This window comes from Nerophis ophidion, linkage group LG06 (genome assembly GCF_033978795.1).
Source record: "Nerophis ophidion isolate RoL-2023_Sa linkage group LG06, RoL_Noph_v1.0, whole genome shotgun sequence".
Taxonomy (NCBI): domain Eukaryota; kingdom Metazoa; phylum Chordata; class Actinopteri; order Syngnathiformes; family Syngnathidae; genus Nerophis; species Nerophis ophidion.
Genome location: NC_084616.1, coordinates 17,069,012 through 17,076,068, shown reverse-complemented (window position 1 = coordinate 17,076,068; position 7,057 = coordinate 17,069,012).

Genomic DNA, 7,057 nt, shown 5'->3' with positions numbered 1-7,057 from the left:
ATGGGCGTGCTGTGACGCCATTGCCTTAGACACCTTCGACAACGTGTACGAACCGATTGTTGGTCCGGCAACATGTTGTGTGCTGCTTCCGCAATCACACGTACAAGATTGAAAGGCATACTGGGTGATACAGAGTACACTGATGGTTGTGATATAAACAACTTTAACACTTACTAATATGCGCCACACTGTGAAGCCACACAATACAAGATTGACAAACACATTTCGGGAGAACATCCTCCCAGTAACACAACATAAACGCAACACCACAAATACCCAGAATCCTTTGTATCCGTGACTCTTGCTGAATATATTTTACACCCCCGCGCCCCCAACCCCGCCCACCTTACAGACGCACGGGCGGGGTTTGCCGCTAGCGGGGTGTATAAAATAGTCTGGAAGTGTCATGAATACAAAGGATTCTGGGTATTTGTTGTGTTGCGTTTTTGTTGTGTTACTGTGAGGATGTTCTCCCGAAATGTGTTTGTCGTTCTTAATTGGTGTGGCTTCACAGCGTGGCGCATATTACTAAGAGTGTTAAAATTGTTTATATCACAACCATTAGTGTACTCTGTGTCACCCAGTATGCCTTGCAGTCGTGTGCGTGTGTCTGCGGAAGCCACACACAACATGTTGCTGGACTGACAAGCAGATCGTACATGTTGTAGAAGGCGACAAAGCCAATGGCTTCATAGCACGCCCTAATACTTATTAACTGGGTGACTACCGGCAGTCATTCAAGAGAATAATAGCGTCTCCTATTGTCTTCTTCGCTTTATGACACGGGTCTTAAATGGCTCTTTAAATGGCAAAGAATACCGATCCCAGAACCATGCACATCAAATATTTCCGGATTGTTCAACCGCCACCCGCCCGAATCTAATAAAATCAATTTTTTCGTCATGTCAACCGCCTGACCCGCGGTTTATCCGCGGACTCCGCAGATGAGACCGCAAACTGCGCATCTCTAATAGGCGGATATATCATCTATTGATATATATCTCAGTATACTGATATATATCAGTCTCCTTGGACATATCCTCGCTCATCCATGTGGATTGGACACTGGTCGAGAGTTGGTTGGCGGTCGAAAATGAAGTCGGCTCTCTTGGTTGCTTTGTTGGGTCTGCCCCTGTCTCTGGCCATGCTCCCTCCACCCCAGCAGACGATGGCGTGGAACACCGCAGAGGCCACCAAAGTATAGATGTTTCTTTTACTTTTTATTCATAGCTGTATGTAGAAGTGGCTGGTCGTATCCGCGCTGCTTTAATGTGTTTAATGTCCTTTGTGTTCTTTGATGTTTCCCTCTTATACACAAGTAAGAGGGATGTGTGCTATGGCTATGAGTTGTTGTTGTTTTTTTCCTTTGGCCTCAGTCCGGACCCCCTCTCCAGGGCTCAGGCTTAGACCGATTTTTTTATTTTATTTTATTGTATTTTGATCTTTTATTATTTTTTCCTACCACCCCCCCCCCGGTTGTTTACCTGTATATCACCTTTTTTGTAAGGGGCGCTGGAAGCCGGCAGACCCGTCAGCGATCCTGTTCTGTCTCCCTGTAATGTTTTTCTGATCTTTAATGGGATTGTGCTAAAAATGTTAATTTTCCTGAAGGAACTCTCCTGAAGGAATAAATAAAGTACTATTTATCTATCTATCTATCTATTGCTGTATGGGAAGTGATTATACAGCTGGATGGAGTGTGGAATGGAGGAGTTCTTGAATCGCACAGTGCGGGAAGGAAGCTGAAGGAGCCTGTTGGAGTATGAACTCTGCTGTCCCTCAATTGTCTGGTGGAGTGGGTGGGCGGGATTGTCCATGATGTCCAGCAGTTTGTCCAGTGTCCTCCTGTCCCTCACTGACACAAACGCCTCCAACTGCGAGCCAATAGTTTGGCCGGCTTTCCGGATCAGTTTATCAATCCGGTTTGAGTCCCTTTTGCTGGTGCTGCTCCCCCAACAAACCACTCCAAAGTGCAGGGCACTGGCCACAACAGACTGATAAAAGATTTCCAACAGCTTGCTGCAGACATTAGAGGACCTAAGCTTCCTCAGGAAAAAGAGTCTGCTCATTCCCTTCTTGTAAACAGCATTGCAGTTGTCCTTCCAGTCCAGCCTGCTGTTCAAATGAACCCCCAGGTACTTATACCGTCCCACCACTGCCACCTCCCGGCCCTGGATCTTGATGGGCTCCACCGGGGTCATACTCTTCCTGAAGTCGATGACCAGCTCCTTGGTCTTGTCCACGTTAAAGGGGAACATTATCACCAGACCTATGTAAGCGTCAATATATACCTTGATGGTGCAGAAAAAAGACCACATATTTTTTTAACCGATTTCCGAACTCCAAGTGGGTGAATTTTGCAGAATTAAACGCCTTTCTGTTTATCGCTCTGGAGGCGATGACGTCAGAATGTGACGTCGCCGAGGTAATACAGCCGCCATTTTCATTTTCAACACATTGTAAACATTGGGTCTCAGCTCTGTTATTTTCCGTTTTTTCGACTATTTTTTGGAACCTTGGAGACATTATGCCTCGTCGGTGTGTTTTCGGAGGGTGTAACAACACTAACAGGGAGGGATTCAAGTTGCACCACTGGCCCGAAGATGCGAAAGTGTCTGCCGCCAGACCCCCATTGAATGTGCCAGAGTGTCTCCACATTTTACCGGCGATGACAGACATGGCACAGAGATGTATGGATAACCTGCAGATGCATTTGCAACGATAAAGTCAACGAAATCACAAAGGTGAGTTTTGTTGATGTTGATTTATGTGCTAATCAGACATATTTGGTCGCGGCGTGACTGCCAGCTAATCGATGCCAACATGCTACACTAATCAACGCTAACATGCTATTTACCGGCGGTGCTAAAGCAGACATGGCACAGAGATGTATGGGTAACCTGCAGATGCATTTGCAACGATAAAGTCAACGAAATCACAAAGATGAGTTTTGTTGATGTTGACTGCCAGCTAATCGATGCTAACATGCTACGCTAATTGACGCTAACATGCTATTTACCGGCGGTGCTAAAGCAGACATGGCCCAGAGATGTATGGATAACCTGCAGATGCATTTGCAACTATATTACGTTTCCTTCCACCCACATTTAATGCGAAAAAAAACACTTACCAATCGACGGATTTAGGTTGCTCCAGTGTCACAAGATGCGAAAGTCCTGATCGTTTGGTTTGCACATTTTACCGGCGATGCTAACGCAGCTATTCGGCCATGCTATGGCTATGAATAGCGTCAATAGCTATTCGCTCAATAGCTTCAGTTTCTTCTTCAATACTTTCATACTCCAACCATCCGTTTCAATACATGCGTAATCCGTTGAATCGCTTAAACCGCTGAAATCCGAGTCTGAATCCGAGCTAATGTCGCTATATCTTGCTGTGCTATTCGCAATTGTTTGTTTACATTGGCAGCACTGTATGATGTCACAGGGAAATGGATAGTCACATCGCAAATAGCGAAAATCAAGCACTTTAAAGCTTTAAAGGGGAACATTATCACAATTTCAAAAGGGTTAAAAACAATAAAAATCAGTTCCCAGTGTCTTGTTGCTATTGAGCGAATAGCAATTGACGCTATTCGGCCATTGCGTGGGTATTAGCATCGCCGGTAAAATGTGCAGACCAAACGATCAGGACTTTCGCATCTTGTGACACTGGAGCAACTTAAATCCGTTGATTGGTAAGTGTTTGTTTCCCATTAAATGTGGGTATCTAGTTTCAAATGTACATATAGCTAGCGTAAATAGCATGTTAGCATCGATTAGCATAGCATGTTAGCATCGATTAGCGTAGCATGTTAGCATCGATTAGCTGGCAGTCATGCCGTGACCAAATATGTCTGATTAGCACATAAGTCAACAACATCAACAAAACTCACCTTTGTGAGTTCGTTGACTTAATCGTTGCAAATGCATCTGCAGGTTATCCATACATCTCTGTGCCATGTCTGCCTTAGCATCGCCGGTAAAATGTGAAGACACTTTGGTACATTCAATGGGGGTCTGGCGGCTGATTTCTTGCCAGTGGTGCAACTTGAATCCCTCCCTGTTAGTGTTGTTACACCCTCCGACAACACAGCGACGAGGCATGATGTCTCCAAGGTTCCAAAAATTAGTCGAAAAAACGGGAAAAAAAAGAGCTGAGACCCGGTGTTTGTAATGTGAAAATGAAAATGGCGGGTGTGTTACCTCGGTGACGTCACGTTCTGACATCATCGCTAAAAGACCGATAAACAAAAAGGCGTTTAATTTGCAGAAATTCACCTATTTAGAGTTCGGAAATCAGTTAGAAAAATACATGGTCTTTTTTTTGCAACATCAAGGTATATATTGACGCTTGCATAGGTTTGGTGATAATGTTCCCCTTTAAAGCCTGTGATGGCTTTCATGGCTTTCCACACATCACGAGTGTTGCTGTGTTATATGTTATGTAGATGCCCATATCTGCAGTATAGATTAGGGGTGTCAAAAATAATAATAATAATAATAATAAATAAATCATTTTCAGATTAATTGTGATTTTTGTACCAATTATTGATCAATTACAAGACAAACCAAAAAATATATGAATTTTTTTAAATTTAATTTTTATTTATTTTATTTTTTTTGGCACCCCTAATTTTTAAATCCGTCCTGTCTAGACATTTGAACAATTCAATAGCTGATGTACACGCCCATATCTGCTGTACATATTAGGGGGGTCAAAACATTTTAAAAAATGTAAAAAGCGATTTTCAGATAAATCGCGATTCTTTTTGTAATGATTAATCCATTATAAAATAAAATAAAAATCGTTTTTTTGTTTGTTTTTTTAAATTCATTTATCTATTTTTTTTTCGGCACCCTTATTTTAAATCCGTCCTGTCTGGCATTAAAAATTTAAATAGATTTTTTTAAAATACTTTTATTTTTATTTTGTTTATCTATTTTTTTGGGGCACCCTTTTTATTTTAAATCCGCCCTGTCCAGGCATCCATCCATCCATCCATTTTCTACCGCTTATTCCCTTTCGGGGTCGCGGGGGGCGCTGGCGCCTATCTCAGCTACAATCGGGGGGAAGGCGGTGTACATCCTGGACAAGTCGCCACCTCATCGCAGGGCCAACGCAGATAGACAGACAACATTCACACTCACATTCACACACTAGGGCCAATTTAGTGTTGCCAATCAACCTATCCCCAGGTGCATGTCTTTGGAGGTGGGAGGAAGCCGGAGTACCCGGAGGGAACCCACGCATTCACGGGGAGAACATGCAAACTCCACACAGAAAGATCCTGAGCCTGGATTTGAACCCAGGACTGCAGGAACTCCGTATTGTGAGGCAGACGCACTAACCCCTCTGCCGCCGTGAAGCCCCCTGTCTAGGCATTTGGACAATTATATGTCAAAAAAATAAAAAAAAATTTAAAAAAGCGATTTTCCGATTACTAGCGATTTTTTTTGTAACGATTATTAATCGATTACCCCAAAAAATTTAAATCGATTTAAAAAAAAAAAATACATTTATTAATCTTTTTTTTTGGGCACCCTTAATTTCAAATCTGTTCTTTCTAGGCATTTAGACAATTATATATCTGATGTAGATACCCATGTCGGCTGTACAGATTAGGGTGTCAAAAAAAAATAAAAATAAAATTAAAAATCGATTTTCAAATTAATCGCGATTCTTTTTGTAACGATTATTAATCGATGACAAAAAAAATTAAATCGATTTTTTTAAAATGATTTATTATTATTTTTTTTTAATCTATTTTTTGGCACCCTTTTTATTTTAAATCCGTCCTGTCTAGGCATTTGGACAATTATATCTGATGTAGATGCCCATATCTGTTGTACAAATTAGGGGTGTGAAAAAAATATATATATAATTTTAGATTACTCACGAGTCTAATTTGTAACGATTCTTAATCAGTCACAAAAAATCAAAAAGCTATACATTTTTATTTTGACTCACATAACTTTTACGTCCGTTTTATGTTCTGTGTAGGCATTTAGAAAATGATATATCTGATGTAGATGCCCATATCTGCTGTACAGATTATGGGTGTAAAAAAAAAGAAGAAAAATGGTATTTCAGATTAGTGGTGATTCTTATTTGTAATGATTCTTAATCGATTGAAAAAATCAATTAAAAAAAACAAACATGTTTTAAACATACCTGTCTGTCTCACAGTTTGACTATGTTTTAGTTTTTTCCTCGGCATCTGTCTTTGTTTCCTCTGTGTGTGTAGTGTTTCCTGTCAGCGCTCTCATTTTGTTGGTTTCCTGTCTTTCTCCCTGAGTGCTGTATCCCCTCAGCTGTGGCTGATTGGCACCTGGACACACCAGTTGTCAATCAGCCCGCTCCTATTTAGACCTATTTTCTCCTCCAGTCTGTGCTGGATAATTGTCATGTATTGTCGCTCCTGTCGCTCGTGTCGTTGCAGCGTAGCGGTTAGTTATATTTGTTAGTTTTGTGTAGCTTACTGTCTTTTGTTCCTTGTTTTCAGTTTTGTTTGTTCATAGCGTAGTTTGGTATCCGCCTTGTACACGCTTTTTGTTTGTACCCTTTGTTTAGTTTTGTTTTAGTGTGTAAATTAAAACCATGTTTTTTTACTAAATGCCTGCCTCTTTCTCTGCATCTTGGGGTTCGTCACCAACAAACTCTGACACTGTCAAAGTGATGTTACCACTAAACAGTTAATTGTATGAGAATAGTCATAATTCGCAAGAAAAAAAAACATTTTACAACACATTTTGATAATCAAAATGGACTTAAGTCCAAATGTTGTAGTATTACTAATAATAACATACCTTTTATGGTGATAATGTCATAGTTGACAAAGAGAGAAAACAAGCCGTTTCAGGAAAATCAAACTGCTATATTTCCCCAAAAAATATTTTTGTCAAATTTGACCACAATTAAGTTGGAGTTTAGTAATATTCCTATTGTAAAATCTTAGCATTAAGACAATAAAGTCATAATTCATAAGAAATAGTTTTTTTTTGTTTTTAACAAAGTTGTAATAGTGCCAAAAAAGTTGTTGGTAATCAAATGGCAA